The sequence below is a fragment of the Oryzias latipes genome, chromosome 1, assembly GCF_053564925.1.
Source record: "Oryzias latipes strain Hd-rR chromosome 1, Olatipes_Hd-rR_3.1".
Lineage (NCBI taxonomy): Eukaryota > Metazoa > Chordata > Actinopteri > Beloniformes > Adrianichthyidae > Oryzias > Oryzias latipes.
This window is the reverse complement of record NC_136237.1, coordinates 3,362,857-3,383,966: the sequence shown is the minus strand read 5'-3', so window position 1 is coordinate 3,383,966 and position 21,110 is coordinate 3,362,857. Positions and strand designations below refer to the sequence as shown.

The 21,110-nt window shown below is 42.2% G+C and overlaps 50 non-coding genes across 50 annotated transcripts; 23 read left to right on the top strand and 27 right to left on the bottom strand.

Moving 5' to 3' along the window:
* Window positions 1–128: 128 nt before the first annotated feature.
* Window positions 129–200, bottom strand: trnae-cuc (transfer RNA glutamic acid (anticodon CUC)). Its single transcript has one exon. It is a non-coding gene; the product is annotated as a tRNA-Glu (tRNA).
* A 462-nt stretch (window positions 201–662) lies between these two features.
* trnag-gcc (transfer RNA glycine (anticodon GCC)) lies at window positions 663–733 on the top strand. Its single transcript has one exon. It is a non-coding gene; the product is annotated as a tRNA-Gly (tRNA).
* A 313-nt stretch (window positions 734–1,046) lies between these two features.
* Window positions 1,047–1,118, bottom strand: trnae-uuc (transfer RNA glutamic acid (anticodon UUC)). The gene has a single exon. It is a non-coding gene; the product is annotated as a tRNA-Glu (tRNA).
* A 193-nt stretch (window positions 1,119–1,311) lies between these two features.
* trnag-ucc (transfer RNA glycine (anticodon UCC)) lies at window positions 1,312–1,382 on the top strand. Its single transcript has one exon. It is a non-coding gene; the product is annotated as a tRNA-Gly (tRNA).
* A 344-nt stretch (window positions 1,383–1,726) lies between these two features.
* Window positions 1,727–1,798, bottom strand: trnae-cuc (transfer RNA glutamic acid (anticodon CUC)). Its single transcript has one exon. It is a non-coding gene; the product is annotated as a tRNA-Glu (tRNA).
* Window positions 1,799–2,260: 462 nt separating this feature from the next.
* trnag-gcc (transfer RNA glycine (anticodon GCC)) lies at window positions 2,261–2,331 on the top strand. Its single transcript has one exon. It is a non-coding gene; the product is annotated as a tRNA-Gly (tRNA).
* Window positions 2,332–2,644: 313 nt separating this feature from the next.
* On the bottom strand, window positions 2,645–2,716 carry trnae-uuc (transfer RNA glutamic acid (anticodon UUC)). Its single transcript has one exon. It is a non-coding gene; the product is annotated as a tRNA-Glu (tRNA).
* A 193-nt stretch (window positions 2,717–2,909) lies between these two features.
* On the top strand, window positions 2,910–2,980 carry trnag-ucc (transfer RNA glycine (anticodon UCC)). The gene has a single exon. It is a non-coding gene; the product is annotated as a tRNA-Gly (tRNA).
* A 344-nt stretch (window positions 2,981–3,324) lies between these two features.
* On the bottom strand, window positions 3,325–3,396 carry trnae-cuc (transfer RNA glutamic acid (anticodon CUC)). Its single transcript has one exon. It is a non-coding gene; the product is annotated as a tRNA-Glu (tRNA).
* A 462-nt stretch (window positions 3,397–3,858) lies between these two features.
* Window positions 3,859–3,929, top strand: trnag-gcc (transfer RNA glycine (anticodon GCC)). Its single transcript has one exon. It is a non-coding gene; the product is annotated as a tRNA-Gly (tRNA).
* A 313-nt stretch (window positions 3,930–4,242) lies between these two features.
* Window positions 4,243–4,314, bottom strand: trnae-uuc (transfer RNA glutamic acid (anticodon UUC)). The gene has a single exon. It is a non-coding gene; the product is annotated as a tRNA-Glu (tRNA).
* Window positions 4,315–4,922: 608 nt separating this feature from the next.
* trnae-cuc (transfer RNA glutamic acid (anticodon CUC)) lies at window positions 4,923–4,994 on the bottom strand. Its single transcript has one exon. It is a non-coding gene; the product is annotated as a tRNA-Glu (tRNA).
* Window positions 4,995–5,456: 462 nt separating this feature from the next.
* trnag-gcc (transfer RNA glycine (anticodon GCC)) lies at window positions 5,457–5,527 on the top strand. The gene has a single exon. It is a non-coding gene; the product is annotated as a tRNA-Gly (tRNA).
* A 313-nt stretch (window positions 5,528–5,840) lies between these two features.
* On the bottom strand, window positions 5,841–5,912 carry trnae-uuc (transfer RNA glutamic acid (anticodon UUC)). The gene has a single exon. It is a non-coding gene; the product is annotated as a tRNA-Glu (tRNA).
* Window positions 5,913–6,105: 193 nt separating this feature from the next.
* Window positions 6,106–6,176, top strand: trnag-ucc (transfer RNA glycine (anticodon UCC)). Its single transcript has one exon. It is a non-coding gene; the product is annotated as a tRNA-Gly (tRNA).
* A 344-nt stretch (window positions 6,177–6,520) lies between these two features.
* On the bottom strand, window positions 6,521–6,592 carry trnae-cuc (transfer RNA glutamic acid (anticodon CUC)). Its single transcript has one exon. It is a non-coding gene; the product is annotated as a tRNA-Glu (tRNA).
* A 462-nt stretch (window positions 6,593–7,054) lies between these two features.
* On the top strand, window positions 7,055–7,125 carry trnag-gcc (transfer RNA glycine (anticodon GCC)). Its single transcript has one exon. It is a non-coding gene; the product is annotated as a tRNA-Gly (tRNA).
* A 313-nt stretch (window positions 7,126–7,438) lies between these two features.
* trnae-uuc (transfer RNA glutamic acid (anticodon UUC)) lies at window positions 7,439–7,510 on the bottom strand. Its single transcript has one exon. It is a non-coding gene; the product is annotated as a tRNA-Glu (tRNA).
* A 193-nt stretch (window positions 7,511–7,703) lies between these two features.
* Window positions 7,704–7,774, top strand: trnag-ucc (transfer RNA glycine (anticodon UCC)). Its single transcript has one exon. It is a non-coding gene; the product is annotated as a tRNA-Gly (tRNA).
* Window positions 7,775–8,119: 345 nt separating this feature from the next.
* trnae-cuc (transfer RNA glutamic acid (anticodon CUC)) lies at window positions 8,120–8,191 on the bottom strand. Its single transcript has one exon. It is a non-coding gene; the product is annotated as a tRNA-Glu (tRNA).
* Window positions 8,192–8,653: 462 nt separating this feature from the next.
* Window positions 8,654–8,724, top strand: trnag-gcc (transfer RNA glycine (anticodon GCC)). The gene has a single exon. It is a non-coding gene; the product is annotated as a tRNA-Gly (tRNA).
* Window positions 8,725–9,037: 313 nt separating this feature from the next.
* Window positions 9,038–9,109, bottom strand: trnae-uuc (transfer RNA glutamic acid (anticodon UUC)). The gene has a single exon. It is a non-coding gene; the product is annotated as a tRNA-Glu (tRNA).
* A 193-nt stretch (window positions 9,110–9,302) lies between these two features.
* Window positions 9,303–9,373, top strand: trnag-ucc (transfer RNA glycine (anticodon UCC)). The gene has a single exon. It is a non-coding gene; the product is annotated as a tRNA-Gly (tRNA).
* Window positions 9,374–9,718: 345 nt separating this feature from the next.
* Window positions 9,719–9,790, bottom strand: trnae-cuc (transfer RNA glutamic acid (anticodon CUC)). Its single transcript has one exon. It is a non-coding gene; the product is annotated as a tRNA-Glu (tRNA).
* Window positions 9,791–10,252: 462 nt separating this feature from the next.
* trnag-gcc (transfer RNA glycine (anticodon GCC)) lies at window positions 10,253–10,323 on the top strand. The gene has a single exon. It is a non-coding gene; the product is annotated as a tRNA-Gly (tRNA).
* A 313-nt stretch (window positions 10,324–10,636) lies between these two features.
* On the bottom strand, window positions 10,637–10,708 carry trnae-uuc (transfer RNA glutamic acid (anticodon UUC)). The gene has a single exon. It is a non-coding gene; the product is annotated as a tRNA-Glu (tRNA).
* Window positions 10,709–10,901: 193 nt separating this feature from the next.
* trnag-ucc (transfer RNA glycine (anticodon UCC)) lies at window positions 10,902–10,972 on the top strand. The gene has a single exon. It is a non-coding gene; the product is annotated as a tRNA-Gly (tRNA).
* Window positions 10,973–11,317: 345 nt separating this feature from the next.
* Window positions 11,318–11,389, bottom strand: trnae-cuc (transfer RNA glutamic acid (anticodon CUC)). The gene has a single exon. It is a non-coding gene; the product is annotated as a tRNA-Glu (tRNA).
* A 462-nt stretch (window positions 11,390–11,851) lies between these two features.
* On the top strand, window positions 11,852–11,922 carry trnag-gcc (transfer RNA glycine (anticodon GCC)). The gene has a single exon. It is a non-coding gene; the product is annotated as a tRNA-Gly (tRNA).
* A 313-nt stretch (window positions 11,923–12,235) lies between these two features.
* On the bottom strand, window positions 12,236–12,307 carry trnae-uuc (transfer RNA glutamic acid (anticodon UUC)). Its single transcript has one exon. It is a non-coding gene; the product is annotated as a tRNA-Glu (tRNA).
* Window positions 12,308–12,915: 608 nt separating this feature from the next.
* On the bottom strand, window positions 12,916–12,987 carry trnae-cuc (transfer RNA glutamic acid (anticodon CUC)). The gene has a single exon. It is a non-coding gene; the product is annotated as a tRNA-Glu (tRNA).
* A 462-nt stretch (window positions 12,988–13,449) lies between these two features.
* trnag-gcc (transfer RNA glycine (anticodon GCC)) lies at window positions 13,450–13,520 on the top strand. Its single transcript has one exon. It is a non-coding gene; the product is annotated as a tRNA-Gly (tRNA).
* A 313-nt stretch (window positions 13,521–13,833) lies between these two features.
* trnae-uuc (transfer RNA glutamic acid (anticodon UUC)) lies at window positions 13,834–13,905 on the bottom strand. Its single transcript has one exon. It is a non-coding gene; the product is annotated as a tRNA-Glu (tRNA).
* Window positions 13,906–14,513: 608 nt separating this feature from the next.
* Window positions 14,514–14,585, bottom strand: trnae-cuc (transfer RNA glutamic acid (anticodon CUC)). The gene has a single exon. It is a non-coding gene; the product is annotated as a tRNA-Glu (tRNA).
* A 462-nt stretch (window positions 14,586–15,047) lies between these two features.
* trnag-gcc (transfer RNA glycine (anticodon GCC)) lies at window positions 15,048–15,118 on the top strand. Its single transcript has one exon. It is a non-coding gene; the product is annotated as a tRNA-Gly (tRNA).
* Window positions 15,119–15,431: 313 nt separating this feature from the next.
* Window positions 15,432–15,503, bottom strand: trnae-uuc (transfer RNA glutamic acid (anticodon UUC)). Its single transcript has one exon. It is a non-coding gene; the product is annotated as a tRNA-Glu (tRNA).
* Window positions 15,504–15,696: 193 nt separating this feature from the next.
* Window positions 15,697–15,767, top strand: trnag-ucc (transfer RNA glycine (anticodon UCC)). The gene has a single exon. It is a non-coding gene; the product is annotated as a tRNA-Gly (tRNA).
* Window positions 15,768–16,112: 345 nt separating this feature from the next.
* On the bottom strand, window positions 16,113–16,184 carry trnae-cuc (transfer RNA glutamic acid (anticodon CUC)). Its single transcript has one exon. It is a non-coding gene; the product is annotated as a tRNA-Glu (tRNA).
* Window positions 16,185–16,646: 462 nt separating this feature from the next.
* Window positions 16,647–16,717, top strand: trnag-gcc (transfer RNA glycine (anticodon GCC)). Its single transcript has one exon. It is a non-coding gene; the product is annotated as a tRNA-Gly (tRNA).
* Window positions 16,718–17,030: 313 nt separating this feature from the next.
* Window positions 17,031–17,102, bottom strand: trnae-uuc (transfer RNA glutamic acid (anticodon UUC)). Its single transcript has one exon. It is a non-coding gene; the product is annotated as a tRNA-Glu (tRNA).
* A 193-nt stretch (window positions 17,103–17,295) lies between these two features.
* Window positions 17,296–17,366, top strand: trnag-ucc (transfer RNA glycine (anticodon UCC)). The gene has a single exon. It is a non-coding gene; the product is annotated as a tRNA-Gly (tRNA).
* A 344-nt stretch (window positions 17,367–17,710) lies between these two features.
* On the bottom strand, window positions 17,711–17,782 carry trnae-cuc (transfer RNA glutamic acid (anticodon CUC)). Its single transcript has one exon. It is a non-coding gene; the product is annotated as a tRNA-Glu (tRNA).
* Window positions 17,783–18,244: 462 nt separating this feature from the next.
* On the top strand, window positions 18,245–18,315 carry trnag-gcc (transfer RNA glycine (anticodon GCC)). Its single transcript has one exon. It is a non-coding gene; the product is annotated as a tRNA-Gly (tRNA).
* A 313-nt stretch (window positions 18,316–18,628) lies between these two features.
* trnae-uuc (transfer RNA glutamic acid (anticodon UUC)) lies at window positions 18,629–18,700 on the bottom strand. Its single transcript has one exon. It is a non-coding gene; the product is annotated as a tRNA-Glu (tRNA).
* Window positions 18,701–18,893: 193 nt separating this feature from the next.
* trnag-ucc (transfer RNA glycine (anticodon UCC)) lies at window positions 18,894–18,964 on the top strand. Its single transcript has one exon. It is a non-coding gene; the product is annotated as a tRNA-Gly (tRNA).
* A 345-nt stretch (window positions 18,965–19,309) lies between these two features.
* trnae-cuc (transfer RNA glutamic acid (anticodon CUC)) lies at window positions 19,310–19,381 on the bottom strand. The gene has a single exon. It is a non-coding gene; the product is annotated as a tRNA-Glu (tRNA).
* Window positions 19,382–19,843: 462 nt separating this feature from the next.
* Window positions 19,844–19,914, top strand: trnag-gcc (transfer RNA glycine (anticodon GCC)). The gene has a single exon. It is a non-coding gene; the product is annotated as a tRNA-Gly (tRNA).
* Window positions 19,915–20,227: 313 nt separating this feature from the next.
* On the bottom strand, window positions 20,228–20,299 carry trnae-uuc (transfer RNA glutamic acid (anticodon UUC)). Its single transcript has one exon. It is a non-coding gene; the product is annotated as a tRNA-Glu (tRNA).
* A 193-nt stretch (window positions 20,300–20,492) lies between these two features.
* trnag-ucc (transfer RNA glycine (anticodon UCC)) lies at window positions 20,493–20,563 on the top strand. Its single transcript has one exon. It is a non-coding gene; the product is annotated as a tRNA-Gly (tRNA).
* Window positions 20,564–20,908: 345 nt separating this feature from the next.
* trnae-cuc (transfer RNA glutamic acid (anticodon CUC)) lies at window positions 20,909–20,980 on the bottom strand. The gene has a single exon. It is a non-coding gene; the product is annotated as a tRNA-Glu (tRNA).
* Window positions 20,981–21,110: the final 130 nt, after the last annotated feature.

The following is a 21,110-nucleotide window of genomic DNA, read 5'->3' as shown; positions in this document are numbered from 1 at the left end:
TGTGTTCAAATGACAAGGTTGGTTCAAGTCTTAGATCAGTCTCTATTGAAAAGTGGTTTATAATGTGTGTCATTATGTGCATAGGCTAAACTAGGGTTTCAGGTGAGTTCTCCTTTAAACATGGTGGATTCCCTGACCGGGAATTGAACCCGGACCGTGGCGGTGAGAGCGCCAAATCCTAGCCATTAGACCATCAGGGAAATTCCTGCATGAAGCAAACAACATTTTTAACAGACTACAAGAATTAGCATACGTTGCAAAAGACTGCAATTTTGATGTGGCCTTCTTGTAGATATTTCTGATTTTTGGAACAGTGCCCATTTATTTTTACCGTAGCAAATTTCTTCAGTTTGTTGTGTTGTTCATCTTGCTGCCATTGGGATGTTTGTCTTCTTGACTGCAACATGTGTCTACTTTAAAAAGTCAAACAGATGTCCAGATGGATCAGGTAACTCTGCCCCACACATGCTGCTAGTACTCCTGGGCTGATAGTTCAAATGCACATTAATTACTGCATAAACATATACATGGGCAAGTAAATGGCTTGTGCCACTGTGCAACAATGATGGGCTCTTGGACTAGAGGCGGGAACTCTTCCCTGCAGAAATTTGCACAGGCTGGGAGATTCTACCTTTAATGTGGGGGTAGCATCACTTGTGTGGGCATTGGTGGTATAGTGGTAGCATAGCTGCTTGCCATGCAGTTGACCTGGGTTCAATTCCCAGCCAATGCATTGATTGCTGTTTTTGTTATGTTCAGTAACCTTCTTGTGTCAAAGTATTTCATTAAAACATGTAGAGTGTCAACGTAAAAAGCCCAATGTCGATCTATGACAAGGAAAGCTTAGCTCACACTACTGAAATGCTGGCGTTTTCGTCTTGTAAGAGAAATCATTCAATGCTGAGAGATGCTTTCATTCATGGGGTTATCTTCGTTAGGATGTGGTCAACACGCAAGGTTGGTCTCTCTTTGAAAAATGGTTCAGGATGTGTGTCATTGTAGGTTAAACTAGTGTTTCATGCCAGTTTCCTTTTGAACATAGAGGATTCCCTGACCGGGAATTGAACCCGGACCGTGGCGGTGAAAGCGCCAAATCCTAGCCATTAGACCATCAGGGAAATTCTCCTGTGGAAATGCTTCAAGAGAGTTGGCATTGGTGGCATAGGGGATGTCATAGCTGGGCGGGTGAATGGCTTGGGCTACTGTGCAACAATGATGGGTTCTTGGACTGGATGTGGGGACTCTTCCTTGCACAACTTTGCACAGTCTTAGACATTCTAGTTCTAATGCGGTGTCCTTTTGACACAGTGGGCATTGGTGGTATAGTGGTAGCATAGCTGCCTTCCAAGCAGTTGACCTGGGTTCAATTCCCAGCCAATGCATTGATTAGTGTTTTTGAGAATTAAACTTCATGCTAAATATTATTGAAATAAAACCTGTAGAATGAAAACCTGTAATGTCTAATGTTGATCCAAGACATGGAAAACATAGCCCACACACTACTGAAGTGACGAATTTTCCATCTTCATGTCTATATTGCCAGAGAAATCATTCAATGCTGAGAAATGTTTGCTTCTCTTGGAATCCCTTGTTTAGAATGTGTTCAAATGACAAGGTTGGTTCAAGTCTTAGATCAGTCTCTATTGAAAAGTGGTTTATAATGTGTGTCATTATGTGCATAGGCTAAACTAGGGTTTCAGGTGAGTTCTCCTTTAAACATGGTGGATTCCCTGACCGGGAATTGAACCCGGACCGTGGCGGTGAGAGCGCCAAATCCTAGCCATTAGACCATCAGGGAAATTCCTGCATGAAGCAAACAACATTTTTAACAGACTACAAGAATTAGCATACGTTGCAAAAGACTGCAATTTTGATGTGGCCTTCTTGTAGATATTTCTGATTTTTGGAACAGTGCCCATTTATTTTTACCGTAGCAAATTTCTTCAGTTTGTTGTGTTGTTCATCTTGCTGCCATTGGGATGTTTGTCTTCTTGACTGCAACATGTGTCTACTTTAAAAAGTCAAACAGATGTCCAGATGGATCAGGTAACTCTGCCCCACACATGCTGCTAGTACTCCTGGGCTGATAGTTCAAATGCACATTAATTACTGCATAAACATATACATGGGCAAGTAAATGGCTTGTGCCACTGTGCAACAATGATGGGCTCTTGGACTAGAGGCGGGAACTCTTCCCTGCAGAAATTTGCACAGGCTGGGAGATTCTACCTTTAATGTGGGGGTAGCATCACTTGTGTGGGCATTGGTGGTATAGTGGTAGCATAGCTGCTTGCCATGCAGTTGACCTGGGTTCAATTCCCAGCCAATGCATTGATTGCTGTTTTTGTTATGTTCAGTAACCTTCTTGTGTCAAAGTATTTCATTAAAACATGTAGAGTGTCAACGTAAAAAGCCCAATGTCGATCTATGACAAGGAAAGCTTAGCTCACACTACTGAAATGCTGGCGTTTTCGTCTTGTAAGAGAAATCATTCAATGCTGAGAGATGCTTTCATTCATGGGGTTATCTTCGTTAGGATGTGGTCAACACGCAAGGTTGGTCTCTCTTTGAAAAATGGTTCAGGATGTGTGTCATTGTAGGTTAAACTAGTGTTTCATGCCAGTTTCCTTTTGAACATAGAGGATTCCCTGACCGGGAATTGAACCCGGACCGTGGCGGTGAAAGCGCCAAATCCTAGCCATTAGACCATCAGGGAAATTCTCCTGTGGAAATGCTTCAAGAGAGTTGGCATTGGTGGCATAGGGGATGTCATAGCTGGGCGGGTGAATGGCTTGGGCTACTGTGCAACAATGATGGGTTCTTGGACTGGATGTGGGGACTCTTCCTTGCACAACTTTGCACAGTCTTAGACATTCTAGTTCTAATGCGGTGTCCTTTTGACACAGTGGGCATTGGTGGTATAGTGGTAGCATAGCTGCCTTCCAAGCAGTTGACCTGGGTTCAATTCCCAGCCAATGCATTGATTAGTGTTTTTGAGAATTAAACTTCATGCTAAATATTATTGAAATAAAACCTGTAGAATGAAAACCTGTAATGTCTAATGTTGATCCAAGACATGGAAAACATAGCCCACACACTACTGAAGTGTCGAATTTTCCATCTTCATGTCTATATTGCCAGAGAAATCATTCAATGCTGAGAAATGTTTGCTTCTCTTGGAATCCCTTGTTTAGAATGTGTTCAAATGACAAGGTTGGTTCAAGTCTTAGATCAGTCTCTATTGAAAAGTGGTTTATAATGTGTGTCATTATGTGCATAGGCTAAACTAGGGTTTCAGGTGAGTTCTCCTTTAAACATGGTGGATTCCCTGACCGGGAATTGAACCCGGACCGTGGCGGTGAGAGCGCCAAATCCTAGCCATTAGACCATCAGGGAAATTCCTGCATGAAGCAAACAACATTTTTAACAGACTACAAGAATTAGCATACGTTGCAAAAGACTGCAATTTTGATGTGGCCTTCTTGTAGATATTTCTGATTTTTGGAACAGTGCCCATTTATTTTTACCGTAGCAAATTTCTTCAGTTTGTTGTGTTGTTCATCTTGCTGCCATTGGGATGTTTGTCTTCTTGACTGCAACATGTGTCTACTTTAAAAAGTCAAACAGATGTCCAGATGGATCAGGTAACTCTGCCCCACACATGCTGCTAGTACTCCTGGGCTGATAGTTCAAATGCACATTAATTACTGCATAAACATATACATGGGCAAGTAAATGGCTTGTGCCACTGTGCAACAATGATGGGCTCTTGGACTAGAGGCGGGAACTCTTCCCTGCAGAAATTTGCACAGGCTGGGAGATTCTACCTTTAATGTGGGGGTAGCATCACTTGTGTGGGCATTGGTGGTATAGTGGTAGCATAGCTGCTTGCCATGCAGTTGACCTGGGTTCAATTCCCAGCCAATGCATTGATTGCTGTTTTTGTTATGTTCAGTAACCTTCTTGTGTCAAAGTAATTCATTAAAACATGTAGAGTGTCAACGTAAAAAGCCCAATGTCGATCTATGACAAGGAAAGCTTAGCTCACACTACTGAAATGCTGGCGTTTTCGTCTTGTAAGAGAAATCATTCAATGCTGAGAGATGCTTTCATTCACGGGGTTATCTTCTTTAGGATGTGGTCAACACGCAAGGTTGGTCTCTCTTTGAAAAATGGTTCAGGATGTGTGTCATTGTAGGTTAAACTAGTGTTTCATGCCAGTTTCCTTTTGAACATAGAGGATTCCCTGACCGGGAATTGAACCCGGACCGTGGCGGTGAAAGCGCCAAATCCTAGCCATTAGACCATCAGGGAAATTCTCCTGTGGAAATGCTTCAAGAGAGTCGGCATTGGTAGCATAGGGGATGTCATAGCTGGGCGGGTGAATGGCTTGGGCTACTGTGCAACAATGATGGGTTCTTGGACTGGATGTGGGGACTCTTCCTTGCACAACTTTGCACAGTCTTAGACATTCTAGTTCTAATGCGGTGTCCTTTTGACACAGTGGGCATTGGTGGTATATTGGTAGCATAGCTGCTTTCCAAGCAGTTGACCTGTGTTCAATTCCCAGCCAATGCATTGATTAGTGTTTTTGAGAATTAAACTTCATGCTAAATATTATTGAAATAAAACCTGTAGAATGAAAACCTGTAATGTCTAATGTTGATCCAAGACATGGAAAACATAGCCCACACACTACTGAAGTGTCGAATTTTCCATCTTCATGTCTATATTGCCAGAGAAATCATTCAATGCTGAGAAATGTTTGCTTCTCTTGGAATCCCTTGTTTAGAATGTGTTCAAATGACAAGGTTGGTTCAAGTCTTAGATCAGTCTCTATTGAAAAGTGGTTTATAATGTGTGTCATTATGTGCATAGGCTAAACTAGGGTTTCAGGTGAGTTCTCCTTTAAACATGGTGGATTCCCTGACCGGGAATTGAACCCGGACCGTGGCGGTGAGAGCGCCAAATCCTAGCCATTAGACCATCAGGGAAATTCCTGCATGAAGCAAACAACATTTTTAACAGACTACAAGAATTAGCATACGTTGCAAAAGACTGCAATTTTGATGTGGCCTTCTTGTAGATATTTCTGATTTTTGGAACAGTGCCCATTTATTTTTACCGTAGCAAATTTCTTCAGTTTGTTGTGTTGTTCATCTTGCTGCCATTGGGATGTTTGTCTTCTTGACTGCAACATGTGTCTACTTTAAAAAGTCAAACAGATGTCCAGATGGATCAGGTAACTCTGCCCCACACATGCTGCTAGTACTCCTGGGCTGATAGTTCAAATGCACATTAATTACTGCATAAACATATACATGGGCAAGTAAATGGCTTGTGCCACTGTGCAACAATGATGGGCTCTTGGACTAGAGGCGGGAACTCTTCCCTGCAGAAATTTGCACAGGCTGGGAGATTCTACCTTTAATGTGGGGGTAGCATCACTTGCGTGGGCATTGGTGGTATAGTGGTAACATAGCTGCTTGCCATGCAGTTGACCTGGGTTCAATTCCCAGCCAATGCATTGATTGCTGTTTTTGTTATGTTCAGTAACCTTCTTGTGTCAAAGTATTTCATTTAAACATGTAGAGTGTCAACGTAAAAAGCCCAATGTCGATCTATGACAAGGAAAGCTTAGCTCACACTACTGAAATGCTGGCGTTTTCGTCTTGTAAGAGAAATCATTCAATGCTGAGAGATGCTTTCATTCATGGGGTTATCTTCGTTAGGATGTGGTCAACACGCAAGGTTGGTCTCTCTTTGAAAAATGGTTCAGGATGTGTGTCATTGTAGGTTAAACTAGTGTTTCATGCCAGTTTCCCTTTGAACATAGAGGTTTCCCTGACCGGGAATTGAACCCGGACCGTGGCGGTGAAAGCGCCAAATCCTAGCCATTAGACCATCAGGGAAATTCTCCTGTGGAAATGCTTCAAGAGAGTTGGCATTGGTGGCATAGGGGATGTCATAGCTGGGCGGGTGAATGGCTTGGGCTACTGTGCAACAATGATGGGTTCTTGGACTGGATGTGGGGACTCTTCCTTGCACAACTTTGCACAGTCTTAGACATTCTAGTTTTAATGCGGTGTCTTTTTGACACAGTCGGCATTGGTGGTATAGTGGTAGCATAGCTGCCTTCCAAGCAGTTGACCTGGGTTCAATTCCCAGCCAATGCATTGATTAGTGTTTTTGAGAATTAAACTTCATGCTAAATATTATTGAAATAAAACCTGTAGAATGTCAACCTGTAATGTCTGATGTTGATCCAAGACATGGAAAACATAGCCCACACACTACTGAAGTGTCGAATTTTCCATCTTCATGTCTATATTGCCAGAGAAATCATTCAATGCTGAGAAATGTTTGCTTCTCTTGGAATCCCTTGTTTAGAATGTGTTCAAATGACAAGGTTGGTTCAAGTCTTAGATAAGTCTCTATTGAAAAGTGGTTTATAATGTGTGTCATTATGTGCATAGGCTAAACTAGGGTTTCAGGTGAGTTTTCCTTTAAACATGGTGGATTCCCTGACCGGGAATTGAACCCGGACCGTGGCGGTGAGAGCGCCAAATCCTAGCCATTAGACCATCAGGGAAATTCCTGCATGAAGCAAACAACATTTTTAACAGACTACAAGAATTAGCATACGTTGCAAAAGACTGCAATTTTGATGTGGCCTTGTTGTAGATATTTCTGATTTTTGGAACAGTGCCCATTTATTTTTACCGTAGCAAATTTCTTCAGTTTGTTGTGTTGTTCATCTTGCTGCCATTGGGATGTTTGTCTTCTTGACTGCAACATGTGTCTACTTTAAAAAGTCAAACAGATGTCCAGATGGATCAGGTAACTCTGCCCCACACATGCTGCTAGTACTCCTGGGCTGATAGTTCAAATGCACATTAATTACTGCATAAACATATACATGGGCAAGTAAATGGCTTGTGCCACTGTGCAACAATGATGGGCTCTTGGACTAGAGGCGGGAACTCTTCCCTGCAGAAATTTGCACAGGCTGGGAGATTCTACCTTTAATGTGGGGGTAGCATCACTTGTGTGGGCATTGGTGGTATAGTGGTAGCATAGCTGCTTGCCATGCAGTTGACCTGGGTTCAATTCCCAGCCAATGCATTGATTGCTGTTTTTGTTATGTTCAGTAACCTTCTTGTGTCAAAGTATTTCATTAAAACATGTAGAGTGTCAACGTAAAAAGCCCAATGTCGATCTATGACAAGGAAAGCTTAGCTCACACTACTGAAATGCTGGCGTTTTCGTCTTGTAAGAGAAATCATTCAATGCTGAGAGATGCTTTCATTCATGGGGTTATCTTCGTTAGGATGTGGTCAACACGCAAGGTTGGTCTCTCTTTGAAAAATGGTTCAGGATGTGTGTCATTGTAGGTTAAACTAGTGTTTCATGCCAGTTTCCTTTTGAACATAGAGGATTCCCTGACCGGGAATTGAACCCGGACCGTGGCGGTGAAAGCGCCAAATCCTAGCCATTAGACCATCAGGGAAATTCTCCTGTGGAAATGCTTCAAGAGAGTCGGCATTGGTAGCATAGGGGATGTCATAGCTGGGCGGGTGAATGGCTTGGGCTACTGTGCAACAATGATGGGTTCTTGGACTGGATGTGGGGACTCTTCCTTGCACAACTTTGCACAGTCTTAGACATTCTAGTTCTAATGCGGTGTCCTTTTGACACAGTGGGCATTGGTGGTATAGTGGTAGCATAGCTGCCTTCCAAGCAGTTGACCTGTGTTCAATTCCCAGCCAATGCATTGATTAGTGTTTTTGAGAATTAAACTTCATGCTAAATATTATTGAAATAAAACCTGTAAAATGTCAACCTGTAATGTCTAATGTTGATCCAAGACATGGAAAACATAGCCCACACACTACTGAAGTGTCGAATTTTCCATCTTCATGTCTATATTGCCAGAGAAATCATTCAAATGCTGAGAAATATTTGCTTCTCTTGGAATCCCTTGTTTAGAATGTGTTCAAATGACAAGGTTGGTTCAAGTCTTAGATAAGTCTCTATTGAAAAGTGGTTTATAATGTGTGTCATTATGTGCATAGGCTAAACTAGGGTTTCAGGTGAGTTCTCCTTTAAACATGGTGGATTCCCTGACCGGGAATTGAACCCGGACCGTGGCGGTGAGAGCGCCAAATCCTAGCCATTAGACCATCAGGGAAATTCCTGCATGAAGCAAACAACATTTTTAACAGACTACAAGAATTAGCATACGTTGCAAAAGACTGCAATTTTGATGTGGCCTTGTTGTAGATATTTCTGATTTTTGGAACAGTGCCCATTTATTTTTACCGTAGCAAATTTCTTCAGTTTGTTGTGTTGTTCATCTTGCTGCCATTGGGATGTTTGTCTTCTTGACTGCAACATGTGTCTACTTTAAAAAGTCAAACAGATGTCCAGATGGATCAGGTAACTCTGCCCCACACATGCTGCTAGTACTCCTGGGCTGATAGTTCAAATGCACATTAATTACTGCATAAACATATACATGGGCAAGTAAATGGCTTGTGCCACTGTGCAACAATGATGGGCTCTTGGACTAGAGGCGGGAACTCTTCCCTGCAGAAATTTGCACAGGCTGGGAGATTCTACCTTTAATGTGGGGGTAGCATCACTTGTATGGGCATTGGTGGTATAGTGGTAGCATAGCTGCTTGCCATGCAGTTGACCTGGGTTCAATTCCCAGCCAATGCATTGATTGCTGTTTCTGTTATGTTCAGTAACCTTCTTGTGTCAAAGTATTTCATTAAAACATGTAGAGTGTCAACGTAAAAAGCCCAATGTCGATCTATGACAAGGAAAGCTTAGCTCACACTACTGAAATGCTGGCGTTTTCGTCTTGTAAGAGAAATCATTCAATGCTGAGAGATGCTTTCATTCATGGGGTTATCTTCTTTAGGATGTGGTCAACACGCAAGGTTGGTCTCTCTTTGAAAAATGGTTCAGGATGTGTGTCATTGTAGGTTAAACTAGTGTTTCATGCCAGTTTCCTTTTGAACATAGAGGATTCCCTGACCGGGAATTGAACCCGGACCGTGGCGGTGAAAGCGCCAAATCCTAGCCATTAGACCATCAGGGAAATTCTCCTGTGGAAATGCTTCAAGAGAGTTGGCATTGGTAGCATAGGGGATGTCATAGCTGGGCGGGTGAATGGCTTGGGCTACTGTGCAACAATGATTGGTTCTTGGACTGAATGTGGGGACTCTTCCTTGCACAACTTTGCACAGTCTTAGACATTCTAGTTCTAATGCGGTGTCCTTTTGACACAGTGGGCATTGGTGGTATAGTGGTAGCATAGCTGCCTTCCAAGCAGTTGACCTGTGTTCAATTCCCAGCCAATGCATTGATTAGTGTTTTTGAGAATTAAACTTCATGCTAAATATTATTGAAATAAAACCTGTAAAATGTCAACCTGTAATGTCTAATGTTGATCCAAGACATGGAAAACATAGCCCACACACTACTGAAGTGTCGAATTTTCCATCTTCATGTCTATATTGCCAGAGAAATCATTCAAATGCTGAGAAATATTTGCTTCTCTTGGAATCCCTTGTTTAGAATGTGTTCAAATGACAAGGTTGGTTCAAGTCTTAGATAAGTCTCTATTGAAAAGTGGTTTATAATGTGTGTCATTATGTGCATAGGCTAAACTAGGGTTTCAGGTGAGTTCTCCTTTAAACATGGTGGATTCCCTGACCGGGAATTGAACCCGGACCGTGGCGGTGAGAGCGCCAAATCCTAGCCATTAGACCATCAGGGAAATTCCTGCATGAAGCAAACAACATTTTTAACAGACTACAAGAATTAGCATACGTTGCAAAAGACTGCAATTTTGATGTGGCCTTCTTGTAGATATTTCTGATTTTTGGAACAGTGCCCATTTATTTTTACCGTAGCAAATTTCTTCAGTTTGTTGTGTTGTTCATCTTGCTGCCATTGGGATGTTTGTCTTCTTGACTGCAACATGTGTCTACTTTAAAAAGTCAAACAGATGTCCAGATGGATCAGGTAACTCTGCCCCACACATGCTGCTAGTACTCCTGGGCTGATAGTTCAAATGCACATTAATTACTGCATAAACATATACATGGGCAAGTAAATGGCTTGTGCCACTGTGCAACAATGATGGGCTCTTGGACTAGAGGCGGGAACTCTTCCCTGCAGAAATTTGCACAGGCTGGGAGATTCTACCTTTAATGTGGGGGTAGCATCACTTGTGTGGGCATTGGTGGTATAGTGGTAGCATAGCTGCTTGCCATGCAGTTGACCTGGGTTCAATTCCCAGCCAATGCATTGATTGCTGTTTTTGTTATGTTCAGTAACCTTCTTGTGTCAAAGTATTTCATTAAAACATGTAGAGTGTCAACGTAAAAAGCCCAATGTCGATCTATGACAAGGAAAGCTTAGCTCACAATACTGAAATGCTGGCGTTTTCGTCTTGTAAGAGAAATCATTCAATGCTGAGAGATGCTTTCATTCATGGGGTTATCTTCTTTAGGATGTGGTCAACACGCAAGGTTGGTCTCTCTTTGAAAAATGGTTCAGGATGTGTGTCCTTGTAGGTTAAACTAGTGTTTCATGCCAGTTTCCTTTTGAACATAGAGGATTCCCTGACCGGGAATTGAACCCGGACCGTGGCGGTGAAAGCGCCAAATCCTAGCCATTAGACCATCAGGGAAATTCTCCTGTGGAAATGCTTCAAGAGAGTCGGCATTGGTAGCATAGGGGATGTCATAGCTGGGCGGGTGAATGGCTTGGGCTACTGTGCAACAATGATGGGTTCTTGGACTGGATGTGGGGACTCTTCCTTGCACAACTTTGCACAGTCTTAGACATTCTAGTTCTAATGCGGTGTCCTTTTGACACAGTGGGCATTGGTGGTATAGTGGTAGCATAGCTGCCTTCCAAGCAGTTGACCTGTGTTCAATTCCCAGCCAATGCATTGATTAGTGTTTTTGAGAATTAAACTTCATGCTAAATATTATTGAAATAAAACCTGTAAAATGTCAACCTGTAATGTCTAATGTTGATCCAAGACATGGAAAACATAGCCCACACACTACTGAAGTGTCGAATTTTCCATCTTCATGTCTATATTGCCAGAGAAATCATTCAAATGCTGAGAAATATTTGCTTCTCTTGGAATCCCTTGTTTAGAATGTGTTCAAATGACAAGGTTGGTTCAAGTCTTAGATAAGTCTCTATTGAAAAGTGGTTTATAATGTGTGTCATTATGTGCATAGGCTAAACTAGGGTTTCAGGTGAGTTCTCCTTTAAACATGGTGGATTCCCTGATCGGGAATTGAACCCGGACCGTGGCGGTGAGAGCGCCAAATCCTAGCCATTAGACCATCAGGGAAATTCCTGCATGAAGCAAACAACATTTTTAACAGACTACAAGAATTAGCATACGTTGCAAAAGACTGCAATTTTGATGTGGCCTTGTTGTAGATATTTCTGATTTTTTGAACAGTGCCCATTTATTTTTACCGTAGCAAATTTCTTCAGTTTGTTGTGTTGTTCATCTTGCTGCCATTGGGATGTTTGTCTTCTTGACTGCAACATGTGTCTACTTTAAAAAGTCAAACAGATGTCCAGATGGATCAGGTAACTCTGCCCCACACATGCTGCTAGTACTCCTGGGCTGATAGTTCAAATGCACATTAATTACTGCATAAACATATACATGGGCAAGTAAATGGCTTGTGCCACTGTGCAACAATGATGGGCTCTTGGACTAGAGGCGGGAACTCTTCCCTGCAGAAATTTGCACAGGCTGGGAGATTCTACCTTTAATGTGGGGGTAGCATCACTTGTGTGGGCATTGGTGGTATAGTGGTAGCATAGCTGCTTGCCATGCAGTTGACCTGGGTTCAATTCCCAGCCAATGCATTGATTGCTGTTTTTGTTATGTTCAGTAACCTTCTTGTGTCAAAGTAATTCATTAAAACATGTAGAGTGTCAACGTAAAAAGCCCAATGTCGATCTATGACAAGGAAAGCTTAGCTCACACTACTGAAATGCTGGCGTTTTCGTCTTGTAAGAGAAATCATTCAATGCTGAGAGATGCTTTCATTCATGGGGTTATCTTCTTTAGGATGTGGTCAACACGCAAGGTTGGTCTCTCTTTGAAAAATGGTTCAGGATGTGTGTCATTGTAGGTTAAACTAGTGTTTCATGCCAGTTTCCTTTTGAACATAGAGGATTCCCTGACCGGGAATTGAACCCGGACCGTGGCGGTGAAAGCGCCAATTCCTAGCCATTAGACCATCAGGGAAATTCTCCTGTGGAAATGCTTCAAGAGAGTCGGCATTGGTAGCATAGGGGATGTCATAGCTGGGCGGGTGAATGGCTTGGGCTACTGTGCAACAATGATGGGTTCTTGGACTGGATGTGGGGACTCTTCCTTGCACAACTTTGCACAGTCTTAGACATTCTAGTTCTAATGCGGTGTCCTTTTGACACAGTGGGCATTGGTGGTATATTGGTAGCATAGCTGCTTTCCAAGCAGTTGACCTGTGTTCAATTCCCAGCCAATGCATTGATTAGTGTTTTTGAGAATTAAACTTCATGCTAAATATTATTGAAATAAAACCTGTAGAATGAAAACCTGTAATGTCTAATGTTGATCCAAGACATGGAAAACATAGCCCACACACTACTGAAGTGTCGAATTTTCCATCTTCATGTCTATATTGCCAGAGAAATCATTCAATGCTGAGAAATGTTTGCTTCTCTTGGAATCCCTTGTTTAGAATGTGTTCAAATGACAAGGTTGGTTCAAGTCTTAGATCAGTCTCTATTGAAAAGTGGTTTATAATGTGTGTCATTATGTGCATAGGCTAAACTAGGGTTTCAGGTGAGTTCTCCTTTAAACATGGTGGATTCCCTGACCGGGAATTGAACCCGGACCGTGGCGGTGAGAGCGCCAAATCCTAGCCATTAGACCATCAGGGAAATTCCTGCATGAAGCAAACAACATTTTTAACAGACTACAAGAATTAGCATACGTTGCAAAAGACTGCAATTTTGATGTGGCCTTGTTGTAGATATTTCTGATTTTTGGAACAGTGCCCATTTATTTTTACCGTAGCAAATTTCTTCAGTTTGTTGTGTTGTTCATCTTGCTGCCATTGGGATGTTTGTCTTCTTGACTGCAACATGTGTCTACTTTAAAAAGTCAAACAGATGTCCAGATGGATCAGGTAACTCTGCCCCACACATGCTGCTAGTACTCCTGGGCTGATAGTTCAAATGCACATTAATTACTGCATAAACATATACATGGGCAAGTAAATGGCTTGTGCCACTGTGCAACAATGATGGGCTCTTGGACTAGAGGCGGGAACTCTTCCCTGCAGAAATTTGCACAGGCTGGGAGATTCTACCTTTAATGTGGGGGTAGCATCACTTGTGTGGGCATTGGTGGTATAGTGGTAGCATAGCTGCTTGCCATGCAGTTGACCTGGGTTCAATTCCCAGCCAATGCATTGATTGCTGTTTTTGTTATGTTCAGTAACCTTCTTGTGTCAAAGTATTTCATTAAAACATGTAGAGTGTCAACGTAAAAAGCCCAATGTCGATCTATGACAAGGAAAGCTTAGCTCACACTACTGAAATGCTGGCGTTTTCGTCTTGTAAGAGAAATCATTCAATGCTGAGAGATGCTTTCATTCATGGGGTTATCTTCGTTAGGATGTGGTCAACACGCAAGGTTGGTCTCTCTTTGAAAAATGGTTCAGGATGTGTGTCATTGTAGGTTAAACTAGTGTTTCATGCCAGTTTCCTTTTGAACATAGAGGATTCCCTGACCGGGAATTGAACCCGGACCGTGGCGGTGAAAGCGCCAAATCCTAGCCATTAGACCATCAGGGAAATTCTCCTGTGGAAATGCTTCAAGAGAGTCGGCATTGGTAGCATAGGGGATGTCATAGCTGGGCGGGTGAATGGCTTGGGCTACTGTGCAACAATGATGGGTTCTTGGACTGGATGTGGGGACTCTTCCTTGCACAACTTTGCACAGTCTTAGACATTCTAGTTCTAATGCGGTGTCCTTTTGACACAGTGGGCATTGGTGGTATATTGGTAGCATAGCTGCTTTCCAAGCAGTTGACCTGTGTTCAATTCCCAGCCAATGCATTGATTAGTGTTTTTGAGAATTAAACTTCATGCTAAATATTATTGAAATAAAACCTGTAAAATGTCAACCTGTAATGTCTAATGTTGATCCAAGACATGGAAAACATAGCCCACACACTACTGAAGTGTCGAATTTTCCATCTTCATGTCTATATTGCCAGAGAAATCATTCAATGCTGAGAAATGTTTGCTTCTCTTGGAATCCCTTGTTTAGAATGTGTTCAAATGACAAGGTTGGTTCAAGTCTTAGATCAGTCTCTATTGAAAAGTGGTTTATAATGTGTGTCATTATGTGCATAGGCTAAACTAGGGTTTCAGGTGAGTTCTCCTTTAAACATGGTGGATTCCCTGACCGGGAATTGAACCCGGACCGTGGCGGTGAGAGCGCCAAATCCTAGCCATTAGACCATCAGGGAAATTCCTGCATGAAGCAAACAACATTTTTAACAGACTACAAGAATTAGCATACGTTGCAAAAGACTGCAATTTTGATGTGGCCTTCTTGTAGATATTTCTGATTTTTGGAACAGTGCCCATTTATTTTTACCGTAGCAAATTTCTTCAGTTTGTTGTGTTGTTCATCTTGCTGCCATTGGGATGTTTGTCTTCTTGACTGCAACATGTGTCTACTTTAAAAAGTCAAACAGATGTCCAGATGGATCAGGTAACTCTGCCCCACACATGCTGCTAGTACTCCTGGGCTGATAGTTCAAATGCACATTAATTACTGCATAAACATATACATGGGCAAGTAAATGGCTTGTGCCACTGTGCAACAATGATGGGCTCTTGGACTAGAGGCGGGAACTCTTCCCTGCAGAAATTTGCACAGGCTGGGAGATTCTACCTTTAATGTGGGGGTAGCATCACTTGTGTGGGCATTGGTGGTATAGTGGTAGCATAGCTGCTTGCCATGCAGTTGACCTGGGTTCAATTCCCAGCCAATGCATTGATTGCTGTTTTTGTTATGTTCAGTAACCTTCTTGTGTCAAAGTATTTCATTAAAACATGTAGAGTGTCAACGTAAAAAGCCCAATGTCGATCTATGACAAGGAAAGCTTAGCTCACACTACTGAAATGTTGGCGTTTTCGTCTTGTAAGAGAAATCATTCAATGCTGACAGATGCTTTCATTCATGGGGTTATCTTCTTTAGGATGCGGTCAACACGCAAGGTTGGTCTCTCTTTGAAAAATGGTTCAGGATGTGTGTCATTGTAGGTTAAACTAGTGTTTCATGCCAGTTTCCTTTTGAACATAGAGGATTCCCTGACCGGGAATTGAACCCGGACCGTGGCGGTGAAAGCGCCAAATCCTAGCCATTAGACCATCAGGGAAATTCTCCTGTGGAAATGCTTCAAGAGAGTCGGCATTGGTAGCATAGGGGATGTCATAGCTGGGCGGGTGAATGGCTTGGGCTACTGTGCAACAATGATGGGTTCTTGGACTGGATGTGGGGACTCTTCCTTGCACAACTTTGCACAGTCTTAGACATTCTAGTTCTAATGCGGTGTCCTTTTGACACAGTGGGCATTGGTGGTATAGTGGTAGCATAGCTGCCTTCCAAGCAGTTGACCTGTGTTCAATTCCCAGCCAATGCATTGATTAGTGTTTTTGAGAATTAAACTTCATGCTAAATATTATTGAAATAAAACCTGTAAAATGTCAACCTGTAATGTCTAATGTTGATCCAAGACATGGAAAACATAGCCCACACACTACTGAAGTGTTGAATTTTCCATCTTCATGTCTATATTGCCAGAGAAATCATTCAAATGCTGAGAAATATTTGCTTCTCTTGGAATCCCTTGTTTAGAATGTGTTCAAATGACAAGGTTGGTTCAAGTCTTAGATAAGTCTCTATTGAAAAGTGATTTATAATGTGTGTCATTATGTGCATAGGCTAAACTAGGGTTTCAGGTGAGTTCTCCTTTAAACATGGTGGATTCCCTGACCGGGAATTGAACCCGGACCGTGGCGGTGAGAGCGCCAAATCCTAGCCATTAGACCATCAGGGAAATTCCTGCATGAAGCAAACAACATTTTTAACAGACTACAAGAATTAGCATACGTTGCAAAAGACTGCAATTTTGATGTGGCCTTGTTGTAGATATTTCTGATTTTTGGAACAGTGCCCATTTATTTTTACCGTAGCAAATTTCTTCAGTTTGTTGTGTTGTTCATCTTGCTGCCATTGGGATGTTTGTCTTCTTGACTGCAACATGTGTCTACTTTAAAAAGTCAAACAGATGTCCAGATGGATCAGGTAACTCTGCCCCACACATGCTGCTAGTACTCCTGGGCTGATAGTTCAAATGCACATTAATTACTGCATAAACATATACATGGGCAAGTAAATGGCTTGTGCCACTGTGCAACAATGATGGGCTCTTGGACTAGAGGCGGGAACTCTTCCCTGCAGAAATTTGCACAGGCTGGGAGATTCTACCTTTAATGTGGGGGTAGCATCACTTGTGTGGGCATTGGTGGTATAGTGGTAGCATAGCCGCTTGCCATGCAGTTGACCTGGGTTCAATTCCCAGCCAATGCATTGATTGCTGTTTTTGTTATGTTCAGTAACCTTCTTGTGTCAAAGTATTTCATTAAAACATGTAGAGTGTCAACGTAAAAAGCCCAATGTCGATCTATGACAAGGAAAGCTTAGCTCACACTACTGAAATGCTGGTGTTTTCGTCTTGTAAGAGAAATCATTCAATGCTGAGAGATGCTTTCATTCATGGGGTTATCTTCTTTAGGATGTGGTCAACACGCAAGGTTGGTCTCTCTTTGAAAAATGGTTCAGGATGTGTGTCATTGTAGGTTAAACTAGTGTTTCATGCCAGTTTCCTTTTGAACATAGAAGATTCCCTGACCGGGAATTGAACCCGGACCGTGGCGGTGAAAGCGCCAAATCCTAGCCATTAGACCATCAGGGAAATTCTCCTGTGGAAATGCTTCAAGAGAGTTGGCATTGGTGGCATAGGGGATGTCATAGCTGGGCGGGTGAATGGCTTGGGCTACTGTGCAACGATGATGGGTTCTTGGACTGGATGTGGGGACTCTTCCTTGCACAACTTTGCACAGTCTTAGACATTCTAGTTTTAATGCGGTGTCCTTTTGACACAGTGGGCATTGGTGGTATAGTGGTAGCATAGCTGCCTTCCAAGCAGTTGACCTGGGTTCAATTCCCAGCCAATGCATTGATTAGTGTTTTTGAGAATTAAACTTCATGCTAAATATTATTGAAATAAAACCTGTAGAATGTCAACCTGTAATGTCTAATGTTGATCCAAGACATGGAAAACATAGCCCACACACTACTGAAGTGTCGAATTTTCCATCTTCATGTCTATATTGCCAGAGAAATCATTCAATGCTGAGAAATGTTTGCTTCTCTTGGAATCCCTTGTTTAGAATGTGTTCAAATGACAAGGTTGGTTCAAGTCTTAGATAAGTCTCTATTGAAAAGTGGTTTATAATGTGTGTCATTATGTGCATAGGCTAAACTAGGGTTTCAGGTGAGTTCTCCTTTAAACATGGTGGATTCCCTGACCGGGAATTGAACCCGGACCGTGGCGGTGAGAGCGCCAAATCCTAGCCATTAGACCATCAGGGAAATTCCTGCATGAAGCAAACAACATTTTTAACAGACTACAAGAATTAGCATACGTTGCAAAAGACTGCAATTTTGATGTGGCCTTCTTGTAGATATTTCTGATTTTTGGAACAGTGCCCATTTATTTTTACCGTAGCAAATTTCTTCAGTTTGTTGTGTTGTTCATCTTGCTGCCATTGGGATGTTTGTCTTCTTGACTGCAACATGTGTCTACTTTAAAAAGTCAAACAGATGTCCAGATGGATCAGGTAACTCTGCCCCACACATGCTGCTAGTACTCCTGGGCTGATAGTTCAAATGCACATTAATTACTGCATAAACATATACATGGACAAGTAAATGGCTTGTGCCACTGTGCAACAATGATGGGCTCTTGGACTAGAGGCGGGAACTCTTCCCTGCAGAAATTTGCACAGGCTGGGAGATTGTACCTTTAATGTGGGGGTAGCATCACTTGTGTGGGCATTGGTGGTATAGTGGTAGCATAGCTGCTTGCCATGCAGTTGACCTGGGTTCAATTCCCAGCCAATGCATTGATTGCTGTTTTTGTTATGTTCAGTAACCTTCTTGTGTCAAAGTAATTCATTAAAACATGTAGAGTGTCAACGTAAAAAGCCCAATGTCGATCTATGACAAGGAAAGCTTAGCTCACACTACTGAAATGCTGGTGTTTTCGTCTTGTAAGAGAAATCATTCAATGCTGAGAGATGCTTTCATTCATGGGGTTATCTTCTTTAGGATGTGGTCAACACGCAAGGTTGGTCTCTCTTTGAAAAATGGTTCAGGATGTGTGTCATTGTAGGTTAAACTAGTGTTTCATGCCAGTTTCCTTTTGAACATAGAGGATTCCCTGACCGGGAATTGAACCCGGACCGTGGCGGTGAAAGCGCCAAATCCTAGCCATTAGACCATCAGGGAAATTCTCCTGTGGAAATGCTTCAAGAGAGTCGGCATTGGTAGCATAGGGGATGTCATAGCTGGGCGGGTGAATGGCTTGGGCTACTGTGCAACAATGATGGGTTCTTGGACTGGATGTGGGGACTCTTCCTTGCACAACTTTGCACAGTCTTAGACATTCTAGTTCTAATGCGGTGTCCTTTTGACACAGTGGGCATTGGTGGTATAGTGGTAGCATAGCTGCCTTCCAAGCAGTTGACCTGGGTTCAATTCCCAGCCAATGCATTGATTAGTGTTTTTGAGAATTAAACTTCATGCTAAATATTATTGAAATAAAACCTGTAAAATGTCAACCTGTAATGTCTAATGTTGATCCAAGACATGGAAAACATAGCCCACACACTACTGAAGTGTCGAATTTTCCATCTTCATGTCTATATTGCCAGAGAAATCATTCAAATGCTGAGAACTATTTGCTTCTCTTGGAATCCCTTGTTTAGAATGTGTTCAAATGACAAGGTTGGTTCAAGTCTTAGATAAGTCTCTATTGAAAAGTGGTTTATAATGTGTGTCATTATGTGCATAGGCTAAACTAGGGTTTCAGGTGAGTTCTCCTTTAAACATGGTTGATTCCCTGACCGGGAATTGAACCCGGACCGTGGCGGTGAGAGCGCCAAATCCTAGCCATTAGACCATCAGGGAAATTCCTGCATGAAGCAAACAACATTTTTAACAGACTACAAGAATTAGCATACGTTGCAAAAGACTGCAATTTTGATGTGGCCTTCTTGTAGATATTTCTGATTTTTGGAACAGTGCCCATTTATTTTTACCGTAGCAAATTTCTTCAGTTTGTTGTGTTGTTCATCTTGCTGCCATTGGGATGTTTGTCTTCTTGACTGCAACATGTGTCTACTTTAAAAAGTCAAACAGATGTCCAGATGGATCAGGTAACTCTGCCCCACACATGCTGCTAGTACTCCTGGGCTGATAGTTCAAATGCACATTAATTACTGCATAAACATATACATGGGCAAGTAAATGGCTTGTGCCACTGTGCAACAATGATGGGCTCTTGGACTAGAGGCGGGAACTCTTCCCTGCAGAAATTTGCACAGGCTGGGAGATTCTACCTTTAATGTGGGGGTAGCATCACTTGTGTGGGCATTGGTGGTATAGTGGTAGCATAGCTGCTTGCCATGCAGTTGACCTGGGTTCAATTCCCAGCCAATGCATTGATTGCTGTTTTTGTTATGTTCAGTAACCTTCTTGTGTCAAAGTATTTCATTAAAACATGTAGAGTGTCAACGTAAAAAGCCCAATGTCGATCTATGACAAGGAAAGCTTAGCTCACACTACTGAAATGCTGGTGTTTTCGTCTTGTAAGAGAAATCATTCAATGCTGAGAGATGCTTTCATTCATGGGGTTATCTTCTTTAGGATGTGGTCAACACGCAAGGTTGGTCTCTCTTTGAAAAATGGTTCAGGATGTGTGTCATTGTAGGTTAAACTAGTGTTTCATGCCAGTTTCCTTTTGAACATAGAGGATTCCCTGACCGGGAATTGAACCCGGACCGTGGCGGTGAAAGCGCCAAATCCTAGCCATTAGACCATCAGGGAAATTCTCCTGTGGAAATGCTTCAAGAGAGTCGGCATTGGTAGCATAGGGGATGTCATAGCTGGGCGGGTGAATGGCTTGGGCTACTGTGCAACAATGATGGGTTCTTGGACTGGATGTGGGGACTCTTCCTTGCACAACTTTGCACAGTCTTAGACATTCTAGTTCTAATGCGGTGTCCTTTTGACACAGTGGGCATTGGTGGTATAGTGGTAGCATAGCTGCCTTCCAAGCAGTTGACCTGGGTTCAATTCCCAGCCAATGCATTGATTAGTGTTTTTGAGAATTAAACTTCATGCTAAATATTATTGAAATAAAACCTGTAAAATGTCAACCTGTAATGTCTAATGTTGATCCAAGACATGGAAAACATAGCCCACACACTACTGAAGTGTCGAATTTTCCATCTTCATGTCTATATTGCCAGAGAAATCATTCAAATGCTGAGAACTATTTGCTTCTCTTGGAATCCCTTGTTTAGAATGTGTTCAAATGACAAGGTTGGTTCAAGTCTTAGATAAGTCTCTATTGAAAAGTGGTTTATAATGTGTGTCATTATGTGCATAGGCAAAACTAGGGTTTCAGGTGAGTTCTCCTTTAAACATGGTTGATTCCCTGACCGGGAATTGAACCCGGACCGTGGCGGTGAGAGCGCCAAATCCTAGCCATTAGACCATCAGGGAAATTCCTGCATGAAGCAAACAACATTTTTAACAGACTACAAGAATTAGCATACGTTGCAAAAGACTGCAATTTTGATGTGGCCTTCTTGTAGATATTTCTGATTTTTGGAACAGTGCCCATTTATTTTTA